This window comes from Dreissena polymorpha, chromosome 8, assembly GCF_020536995.1.
Source record: "Dreissena polymorpha isolate Duluth1 chromosome 8, UMN_Dpol_1.0, whole genome shotgun sequence".
Taxonomy (NCBI): domain Eukaryota; kingdom Metazoa; phylum Mollusca; class Bivalvia; order Myida; family Dreissenidae; genus Dreissena; species Dreissena polymorpha.
In genome coordinates this window covers 81,078,594-81,091,297 of record NC_068362.1, presented here as the reverse complement: position 1 = coordinate 81,091,297, position 12,704 = coordinate 81,078,594, and the positions used below count along the sequence as shown (strand labels likewise).

Sequence of the window (12,704 nt, the reverse complement as noted above, 5' to 3'; positions counted from 1 at the left end):
ACCAAAATTAGACCTTCGATGAATTTGTAAAACGAATCTGATTATTGTATTATTCTATTATGCGTTGACCAAAGCTTACTTTTAATTTATAAGGAAAGAAATTGATACCAAAAGAACGTTTATAATCAGATTGAAACTATATAATGGTAGTTTTTAACATACTTTTGTGACACGAAATTTAACGTCGATGTTTTTTTTTAAAATAAATGACGTCGAAATCCAATCGTTTGACAAACTCTGATATATTATAGCGCATACATGTATATCTATAGGTGTGCTTGGTTTAGCAATCGTTACTCCAGCGGAAGAAACATTTAACTTGCAAAAAGATCTAACGTTGTGTTTTGAATCGGTCAATATGAATTGCTTTTTTTCTTAGGTTTAAGGGCAGTCTTTTTTCCACAAACAAATCACTTTTTATTTTAATGTCACTTAAAAGAGTTGATCTAATTTGCGAAATGTCTTAAAAACTTATAACAAATGCCATTATTATAAGCGATTTGCATAATGCGTTTTTGTTTTCAAGGTTAATTTGGATTATTTAAGGAACTTTCAAGGCAATACTTAATAAAATAATTTATTTACAATAAAGTTAAAAAACCCACACGAAATACTGGAGGTTTAATTAGAGGTTGTAAAGATTTCGTTATGGGTGTAATGATATTGAACACGCTAGAACGATATATATGGAAGCCTGGACACGTTGATCTTAAGATGCAAATTATATACATCACAAAAGTGATGAATTGATCATATTAAACTCGCTTCTATCTATGACTTTGTAAAATAGCAAGTTGAAGTAAACCTAAGCAAATCACTCATAATATGCTATGCAATACCATCCATTATTTAACATTTAAGTAATCAACGCACTCGCGCTAAAGGTTTTAAATTGTAAAACATTTCGAAAACCCCGTTTGAACATGTAGTCGATTAGTAACCAATATTTACTTTAACACATTGCATTTTCATATGTGACCTTAATCCTACAAGTGATTTGTTTGTGCTCGACAGTGCATGTTAACGTTTCCATAGTTTTGGTTATTTGAACCTTGCAAGATTGACGTCAATATATGTACGTTTTTAACTTTGGGCTAGCGCACGATTCTTAATTTCGACTTATTTATTAATTAAACACGAGTTACACATTCATTTGCCGTTGATGCTAATAACATTGCATTTTGATTGAATTTATTTCTTAAGCGAAATAACCAAATGTTGAATTTTTTAAGTAAGCAATATTATGTTAAAGATCTGTTTCACTTATAAAGTCCAACAGCCGAAGTAGGTACCCGCACTTAGAAATCGATTAAAATATGTACAGTCGGCTTTACAATTGAACTCTCGATACGTTATTAAAATCACTGAATTGACAATTATGTTAACAATGTTAAGCCACATGGTTGAAACCAATATTTTATAGGTAGATGTTAAAAACGGTTTGTCAGAAACGGTATCGTTTAAAGTGCACGAGAGAGTGGAGTGTAAGAAGTGCCGTTTAATTTAACTAGGAATTTAAACTAACATGTTAATTGTTTCAAATAAATGTGTAAAAAACTTGGTTTCGGCTCTTTGTATTATTTTATATTTACTAGAATTATATGGTGCTACAAACAGTTAAGCATTAAAATGTCACGTATATTATAGAATATCGATATAAAACAGTACATAAACTTAACTTCCATCTGAATAGAATACTATGTAGTCGTTTAAATTGATTACGATTTTGTTTTGAATGCAAAATTTGGATTAACGATTAGCTTGTCTCTTAAGTACAATTCATAATTAGGCTTTGTTATAGATTCAACGGTAATGTTCATGTTTATGCATTAAAGCAGTTCATATTCTACACTATATTGTACACTATTATTCGATAATACATGGTGTTATTACTTGTGCAGCATACATATCTTAAATGGCAAAGATGCGTTTCAGACCATCATGGAATATGTTTCACATATATTCCACATACAAACAGCTAAAATAATATTTCAATATTTTAGTACTTTAATCAAAGTATGTAAAGCAATGAATTATATTTAATGATGAACAATTGTGGAGCCGAATTTTATTTAATTTCAATCCAGAATAGTAGTAAGTTTATGTTTGGTATAAATCGTACATATTCTACGAGTATAGGTATCGTGGTGATTGACTTCTATTGGAGTTTAATGTTCTGAAGAACTTAATTTTATTTTTGTTAAGTAATTTTAAACACAAGTATAAGTCGGAATAATTATTTATCAACATATTTAACACTTGACTGTCGCATCATTGGAAGATGTTGACTGCACATGTGTTGGTTATTAGAGAGTTTGACTTGATATTCTTCCAACAACTTGCAAAAACAAAAAAAGCAAAGTCTTTTCCTAAATCCGATTGCCTATAATTGCATTTTTAATCATGCATATCAACGTTTTGCTTTTTCGTTTTCGGTTTAAACCTTTGGACTCAAGCTATGAGGAATGATTTGTATATGTGTATGCAAGTTCATTAAAGTTAATTTGATGCCATGCATACAATTTTGCTAATAAAATCGGCCGCTTACTTTAATGTCCTTGCAAAGAATTGTCATGTTAACTCATAAGTCATCAAGACAGACCCGGATTGACAAATAGAAATATCAACGCTATCAGACTTTTCAAACACAGCTATATTTTCCTTTCAGCATATTTATGTTGGAAGGGACAGTTCGAAACGTAAATTAATCCACTTGTTGGCTGGTAAGAGATGTGTATGCTAGAAGGTCGTGGTCTCTTGCACGGAGTGGCTATAGTACAATGTGCTAATGGACTTTAATTAACATTAGAAGCTTGTTATGATCAGATACTTCTTAAACTCATAAGCAAGCAGTACTGACCGAACCACGAGGTGGCTTCATTACAATGTGCTAATGGACTTGACAAAGACAACATATTAATTCGCGGAATCAAAATGTAAGGTTTAGTCAGTGTCACGAATATAAACTTTCTTAAACATGTTCACTTAGTGCTGAAATTTCTGTTGAGATGGCATGCTCTCAATATAACACCACAAAAACCCTTCAGCGTTCTTCAAACTATTGTCACGAAACATGTGCACAAATGGATACGGAGTTAAGTGAAAACGACCGCGTTTGATATGGCTTTACATATACAATACACTAACATACACTAATAAAAATATCAGTTTATAGTTTGAAACATATTCATGTTTTAATTAAGGACGATCTTGAGCCCTAAATATGTGTAATAATAATATTCATATGCATGCCATACACATATGAAAACTAAGTTTCTTGCTAGGTGTCTGTTTACTATATATGTTTAAGGGATGGAAAGAATGATTGTTGTACAAGTTTAAATCTTAGCTTAACATTTTTGCTTCCCGAGAGTCTCAACTTAGTACCTTTTCACTCACGATTGTATCAACAAATAAAATACACGCGATTTGCATCATTTCAAAGTTGCATCTTGCACAAACAATATAAATATTCGTTCTATCAATAAATAGTTGAACATTCCCGTTAAACAATGCGTTAGTACGTTCGTTGTTTAATAGGCCAAATTGTACCTATACTTTTATATTGCAGAGCAAATTAACTGCACTGTTTTTAAAAACGGAAAACTTACTTACATCGTAGTCAGTATGATAACACATATCATTACTTCATAAGTATTTTTATTCAGACGTACATGATACAATGTGTTTGTTTAAATAGTTTTAACACATCCGTACCGTAGTTATTTGAATAATTGGTGTAGTAAAAGCCATGCGCAGACGTTATTGAAGTTGTGAACTGTTAATCAAACATAGCATTCGCCAGTGATTATTTGGCAATTTTCTAATTACATTCTTTGTCGTGTGATCAAATATTAGTGTACATGTGTTTTGTAGATGAATGTGATTTGTTACTGGAGTCGAAAATTAAATGTTATTAATTATTTTTTATACCTATTCGTCTTATCTTGTAGTTTAGTTTATTATACATAACAATGTGTTTTGTTAAGTAATGCTAAGCTAGTATGTATTCTGGCTTTAACATTTAACAATTAACTTATATACGTATTTACTCGTTGTGTTGTATTTATTGAAAACTAGAATAACAATATTTGTTGTTTAATGTGTAGTTTATATGAAATATAATCTAAGGTTTAGTAAATATATTTCTAATTAACTCTTCTCACGATCGAGAATTGCAGTTAATACCCAATCATGCTACCTAAACAACTAATTAATTAATGTTATGTTCAATCCATGAAACCACTATTGCTCTGCGCTTCAAAGACGAAAACAAAATTATCCCGATTACTTGTTGTCTGCTATCAATATTTAGTCAAGCAATTGTTGCGAAAAATCTATTTGTCAAGTGGTTTTACTCAAAAGATGCAATTGTTATTGAGTCCCCTGAGAATAATTTCATAACCGCGTTTTGGATCAGAGTGATTAGAACGTAATGGAAATGTGACAGTGTCGATGTAGCTGAAACTGTCAATGATAAAATAAACATGGATTTATGCCACAGATAATTGATATTTTGTTCGTTTTCCGTTTGCACCATGTGTGCGCGGCATATCGTAAATGTGATTCGCACCGGTACCAGGGGTCCGTCTTATCAAAGATCGTACGACATTGTTAACTTACGATTGCATTTTGTAATGTTAAAATGTAAGTGATTATGATCTGTATGTTTTAAATATACTGGATATTTGACAGCTTCTTTTGAAATGTTCAACACAAGTAATTATACATGTGACGGTTACGTATATATGGCGCTCTGAAAATTGCATCGTAAGGTGAGAATGTCGTACGATCTTTGATAAGACGGACCCCTGGTGTTCATTATTAATAAACATAATATGGTTTGCACGGGGATGCTGAGTTTTATGAAAGAGAATAAATAGAGTTTAATGTTTAAATAAGCGATAACCACACACCTCTTAACCTGCTATAAAACAATATCCCGTCATGGCATATATATTTTAAACACTAATATATCAGATTATGTTTTTTGTTTTAACATTGAATCTGTCTGTCAATTACCTGATATTGGTAAATACTGCAGTTTAAATGGTTATTTATAAAGGAAAGCTTACGTCATGTCGGTGTTGGGCGAATGGTTGAACGCATAATTTCGAATATACTCTCACGAATCAATGGATGGGGATATAAGCGTGTATTCTCGTGAGTTGAATATATAATTGCTGCGTCCTTTTATGAATATAACTATAATGCCTTTAAATGTTGCAATACTGGTTATGTCTCTGTCGTTTGATCATTTATATATTTGGAAGTCAGCCATATTATAAGTTACACAACAATATGTTGTGGAGGTAGTGTTGTAAATTACGATATCTACCTTTAACAAGTAATACATATGTTCAAGTGTTACATAAAAATGTTATTTTTTGTAGTGTTATTTTGAAAGTAGGCTTCACAATTTTATTTATTAAAACCTTACAAGTCTAAGTTCACAACTAAGTAAGGTTTCTGATATGATTTATTATGATGGCGTTCGTAATGCCAGAGAACATTTTGCCATGCACGCAATCCAAAGCTTAAGATTTCATGAAAGACAAGTACTATGTTAAAAGATCACATGAATTATTCAGTATACGTGTTACTGAGCTTACAATACCTCATTATTTGTCCGATGTATGTGATATACATCTGTATTATGTAAATTTGTTAAAAGATGCTAACATATCTAAACCATCAGATTCGTTTAAAATATTTTAAGAACCAAGAATGGTTCAGATGAAAACTTCAGCACCACCATTATAGATCTTAATCAGAGCATGATCCATTTTCTGTGTAAACATTGATAAGAATCCTCAAAGAATTTTGTGAGTTTGTTTTAATTTTTTGCATGAAATGTTGCAGTTTGATTTTGTTAATGCTTTGAACTTAAAAAAATAACGTTTCAAAGGCCTTGTCATGTTTCCGTAAACATAAACTTGTGAACTCTTGACTATTTAACGACACACGTTTGCAATTGTAAATGTGTTGTTGACCGTGTGCTCACGTTCTCTAAAAGCCCTGCCATATCGGTAAACATCTCTGTGCATGTTACGTTCGATTTGGACAGTGTTGTTTCCTTTTGTCAGAACACTTAAACATCACTGAAGTACATACACTATGTTTGATTTTTAATTCGTGCTATTTATTTATTATTTTATTTAAATATTTTTTTGAATTGTGGTTTTATTTCCACTCTTATTGGAAGTTATTGTTGTGCACATTAAGATCGTTATCATATTCTATGCATTATTTACACTTGCCCTTAACTATACCCCAGCAGACAATAGTTCATGTTCTTGACATTTCAAAGTTAAATAAGAGTGCGTTAATCAAAATGCTAATTAGGTATATCTGAGTTTAAATACAATGATTCGTTGTATATGGACAAATATGTGCATGGAATATTTGCAGCCCTTGCTAGGTTTAAGGCATTACAACAACACCAGATAATGATATGTGGTATTTCAAAAGTATTTCAAAAATGCTAAGTGTAGGGGCACTACATTCACACAGTAGCTTACATTGTTAATGGCATTTAGACACACACACACACACACTGCTTAAATGTGAAATGCTATAAACGTATAGCGCACTTATGACGCTCATTATGCTAAAAAGTAGAACAAGCTTAAATGACAGAGCGCTTAGAGATTAAATTATTTTACCAATGGTGTGTTTTAGATGAAAATTAAAAAACCCAGGTTTTATATATCACATGTTTGATCGAACCGACCGTTCTATGAGCACTAAATCATTTGCATCGATGTGGCGGATATAGTGTGCGTCTTGCAGTCAGCAATGCTCGGTCTCGATACCTACTTATGAAGCATTCTGTATATTTTGCGACAAATATGATTTGGTCTTTACACATAACAGTGTAGACAAGGTATACGCAAAAGCTTTAGATTTAAGTAATATACTATAATACATAAATCAGAATACTGATTTCAACAACTTTTTTCAACAAATTATGAATAAGAACACTGTGAACAATTTTTAAATTCGCAAGATTGACGTCAATATTGTTTTTGCAAACACAATATTCTACATTCAATTTTGTGCGAATGTGTTTACCGCAACGTATTGATTGACGTTTACTTTGTCTCTACAGTACTTGTCAGGGTTTGGTTTTGCTATAATAACAACGGTAATTTTCAAGTGCTAGCATCAATGGAGTTCGTAAGTTATACTCGAATTTGACAACGTTTGGTTGGACCAACTCGGTATCATACTAGTTTAAAATATTGTTATAATTAAGCATGACTAATATGCCATCTTAAACAACTATTTCCTTAATGGTAATTTCTTTCACAAGTGGTTCACACGTCATAATAGTCCGTTTAACACAACAATAATCATGAATGGTAATCAATGATTAAATTATTACTACTAAATAGGCATACACATATTTTTCAACATTTATAAAACATTATATAAACAGTTATTTATAGAAATTTCAATTGCCTCTTAATCAACAATTTGTTAGTATATTTATTTTTTATGATAATCATTTTTGGATTCTGAATTTTAATTATTTTAAAATTCACATCTGTTGCTTATTGGTACATTCATTTTAATATGTGCTTAACGCGTCGTTATTAAGTTCCTTATATTGGATATTCTGTGTTCTGATGACCTTGATGGATGTCATGTTTTGTTTTTAAAACTAATACGGACACATTAACTTAAATCTATGTCGTATAATCCTTGAACGATGTAAGAAATGGAATACATATAGGGATGTTTGTTCTATTTATGGTTGAACTCAAGTCATTTGTTTTACCAGATATTATTTTTCAAAGTGCCTCAATGTAATTAGTTTATGATATCAATAGCTGAAAATTCCATTTTCAACATGACCAATTATAAATATTCCGGAAGGACAATATTTCCGTGTTTCAACCACAAGGAATCGGGCTCACAGATTGTAAACTAGAATGCATGCATGAAAGCATGCATACAAATTGAATACGTCGTTGAATGAATTAATAAATTAATCAATGCATGTGATAATGAGCTTGTTAATGGATTACTTTATCCATTGATGAGTTAATGAAGCAATGGCTAAATAAATTAGTACATGTACATAAAGAAAACATCGTTCTTTCCTTATTTATTTAGTTCCAATCAACAGTTTCTATTTTAAAAGTGTTATTGTCAAACATAACGAAAATCCCACTTGAAAATAAAACCAAAAGCCTATAAGGTGAAAAGTAAATCAGAAACGATTGATGCATGTTTTCTGTCTCTTTAATGAATACACTATCGTTTATGAAAATACATATTACAAAAAAAATAGAAAGAACATATTAACGCCGCGAAATGAGGCTTTTCCAAAATCCAAATTAAATGATAACAGTGAAAGTGACATGACCTCTAATCCAACTTGCCTTAAATGAAATATCTGGCCAGACCTATATCAAGTAACGATTTCAGAACAAACAAAAAAACAAATGAAAAACTCTAGCTACTGACCAGAGACAGTTTTCTTTCAGGAAAGGTGACTCGATGATACATGTAATCCTTCTTGGCCCAGAGTAAATCACACGCTAGTTATAAAATCATGTAAGATATTGACAATAGCTTTATCTAAATTCAAGGATTTGTGCGGAAACCATGTTTTTTGGGTGTATTGGGAGTTACTCTCACCTGTACTCGAGTGGCCGTAAATGAAAACTCATGAATGGTTTTGCATACAATCAACTTGAACCAACATTAAGATACATATTCAATAAAAACAGTTTTGACACAATCACATCGAACTTTACCAAAGTGGCTACTTATGCAATAACAAGCTATGTCTGCATCTTTTCTTTATACATACAAAATATCAATGAAATATCTAAATCTTAACTACAACTATTGAGCATATGTCATTGTTGTTATTTTTAATTAAACGTTGACCTTGACCTTGACCCAACATGCCCTGAAAACCATCTTGAGTTTGACTCGATTAGTTAACAAGCTTGTTTCTTTACAGTTTGTTATATTCACAAGTTCATCAAGATCGGTCAAAGCATTTATAGCTTTTTGTCGGACATCTCCACTTTGGCACCTTATTTAATTTTGTTTAAAATCTGGTATATAAATTTATGAAAATTAAAATATCAAATTCCTCTCGAAAAATGTGTGTTCGTTAAACGTTATATCCATAATCTTTTATCTATCGGCAACGTCATTGTTTAAATGAACATACTGATATCTTCATATTGTTGTTCTGGATAATGTCAAACCAAATTTTAGTTTTAAGTTAGATTCATTATTATGCTGATGATGTTGTTTAAGTTAACAATTATTAATATTACTTTCCTGTGCTTTTATGGAAAATATTGGTACTTAAAAAAAACTAAACTGTTTAAAACAGTGTGAAATAATTATATTATCGACAGTATCACATATTTATTTGGGTTTGACGTGATGTTTGGACGTCATGCCGTTCTTATTACCATGGCATTACAACAAAGTTTTTTTTGTGATAATGTTGAGAAGACTAGGTTGAAGATGAACTCTTGATGAAAGAGTTTGTCATTGGTCTCATTAGGTTTTGAACGGATAAATGTTTTGGCGTTTTGCTATACGCGATAGCATAACGTGCGACATGGTCATTCATTGTTCAACATCTAAACAACAGTTTACAATGTCATTTTGTGACATTTTCAAAGGCAAAATTACATGAGTTAAGAATAGTTTCTGAAACATTTGAGCCCAGGTTCCCGGTAGCGCAGTAGGTAGCGCGTCAGTCTCATACTCTATATAGTAGATCTGAAGGTCGTGAGTTTGATCCTCACCCGGGGCAGGTATCTTTTTCCAACTAGGGTATGTTTTTTCTTCATGTTGTGAATAATGATACGTGATAAAAACCTTCAAGTATTTGACAGAAACGCTGTCTCATGATAGCACTAGTGTCGCTGAGACAAATTTAGAATTGCCATTTCGACCGCAGCAATATCCAGATTAAGCACTTTTTGCACAAGCAGATCTATCAGCACCACAAAGTATGCGCATTACCTCGTCCCTTGCCGTCTACACCTTACAGTGCGGTTGCAAATCATGGACGCTACACGGGGCACAGAGTACAAAGTATCGAATACAAGTGTCTCCAAAGACTGCATCTCTTAAACAAAGCAAAGAAGCAACACGACAATATCACTAGTTGTCTCACAAAAACCTCCTCTGGCGACCATCAAACGGCGAACTCTGGCTTAGTTGAGATAAGACAGCTATGACTCTCTGCGCCACACTGTGCTCCTTGGAGCACTAGAAGGTGGTCACCGTAGAGGCCATAAGACGAAATGGTCGATGGACAATGCGAAAGAGTGTACGTTTCTTCCCATTGATGAGTTACTCACAGCAGCTCAAAACAGACCTTGAGGTCGGAAAATATCTGGTTCGTAGTCCCTCATGTATTACTAATGACCAGAGAGGTCAAGGAATGATGTTGATGATGATGATGTTTTTGATTATGATGATAATGATGATGAACCGTGTTAAAGGGTTCATGCCTTCAGATATCAGATAATTCACCTATGCATTGAGTTATGTTTCTACAACCTTTGCCATTAATTACTCGTTCCATCTTAACATCGACTGAATGTCCTTCACATTTGATAATTCTTCCATTGTAATAAGATCAGGGGCGCTTACTAATGTCGAGGCACGCAGACAGACTGACGATCTGACGTATCGACATTCGAAAGGCATTTGTATAATTGTCGCCCTGCTTAGCTGTGGGGAATACTGTACTTTGCTTTCCAAACGATTAGTCTTTCTCTCACACAATTATAATACAAATATGTAAAACGGAACTAACATTTATGCTAAAACCCCATACAAAAAATAGGGAATGAAGCACTACAACAAATCACTAATGCATCACAGTGCTTTATTAGTGAGCGATTATAGTGATACAAATGACATGCAAATTAGCTAATGGCTCACTATTAATGAATCACCCTTTCTGAGCTGGCTGTCAATAAATCACTAATGCATTACTATCAATGGATTACTAATGGCTCACTCTGCTTTAATGAATCACTACTGTATCACTATCGATGGCGTACTAATGGCTCACTCTACTTTAATAAATAACTAATGTATCACTATCAATGGAGTACTAATGGCTCACTGTGGGTTTAATAAATCGCTAATGTATCACTATCTATGTATTACTAATAAACTTCTACACTTTAAATTAACCACTAATGTAGGACTGAATTGTATATTTTATTTTAATTAATTGTTAACTGTGCTTTAATAACTCACTAAGGCACCACCATCAAATGTATTACTTATATAAACTACTGTACTTTTTTTTACCCATTTCATGCAGGATACAAATTTAAGTGTTCTTCTATGCAAAAAAAGTTTACTATTTGTAAAGACGTTTTTTCAATTGTTACTCCGCATAGGAATTTCTCTCTGTTACTGCATTATTTAGGTCAGCAATCGGAAATGTACGGAATACCGTTAGGGCCATCGTGGTTACACATTAAAATCCAGAGGACGAGAATGCGAGAACGGGAGAGTACCATGACGAGAATGCGACAATACGATGACAACAGTGCGACAATACGATGGCGAGAATGTGAGCATGCGGTGGCGAGAATGCGAGAACGCGATAGTACGATGACGACAATGCGACAGTGCGATGGCGACAGTGCGATAGTACGATTGCAAAAACCCGCAAACTTCATTTGCATACGGGACTTTGCGGTAACTTTGCCGCAAAAATCTTGTAAAGTTGCCACAAGTTCTTGCAAAGTAGTTGCCGCAAAGTTCTTGCAAAGTTGTCACATGGTGAATTTTCTGTAAATTAAATTGCAAGCATACAAATATAGCCTTTCTTTTGTAAATGTTAGAAATGTCATATAAATGCAGCAACAAACATAAAACTAAAATTCCCTGGAATAAATTATTACCATGGAACAATTTCCAGCCAGCATGGAAAAAAAGCCTGGGACATTTTCCATGGTTTTCCATATTACATGGAGTAATTGGATTTTATTTTTTCCATGCTACTTGATAAACTTCCAATACTACATTCAACCATATTAATTTCTACACATAGGTCGTATTATACTTTCTTTATCAAGCTGCAAACTGCACTTATATAGTGACAATTCATATGACAGCTGCTTTTAAACTAATAATTGCCATACCATTACCTCAAATATCACATAAAAAGGTCTACAATGATGACATAAGAATCATAAATTTAATGGAATATTTAGAAATAATGAAAAGCACAAACCTTCAGTTGTTGTTGTATTCCTAGAGAGATCGACTGCTTAAATACTGTATGCATAATCACTCTTTAACAACACTTCATGATCACTTTCCAAATGATATCAATACATTATTGTTTTAATAAATTGTTGGTAATGGAAAAACTCATTAATTCTACTGTTTGTGAAATAACTTTCATTTCATTTTTGCAACAAGTTTAACCTGTATATTTCCTACCATATGTTTACTACTACTACTACTACTACTACTACTACTACTACTACTACTACTACTACTACTACTACTACTACTACTACTACTACTACTACTACTACTACTACTACTACTACTACTACTACTACTACTACTACTACTACTACTACTACTCTACTACTACTACTACTACTACTACTACTACTACTACTACTACTACTTCCACTACTACTACTACTACTACTACTTCTACTTCTTCTTCTTCT

General features: G+C 32.6%; 1 non-coding gene across 1 annotated transcript; it reads left to right on the top strand.

The window, feature by feature from the left end:
* The first annotated feature begins 9,703 nt into the window (after positions 1-9,703).
* Positions 9,704-9,796, top strand: Trnam-cau (transfer RNA methionine (anticodon CAU)). The gene is given in 2 exon segments: positions 9,704-9,747; positions 9,761-9,796. It is a non-coding gene; the product is annotated as a tRNA-Met (tRNA).
* Positions 9,797-12,704: the final 2,908 nt, after the last annotated feature.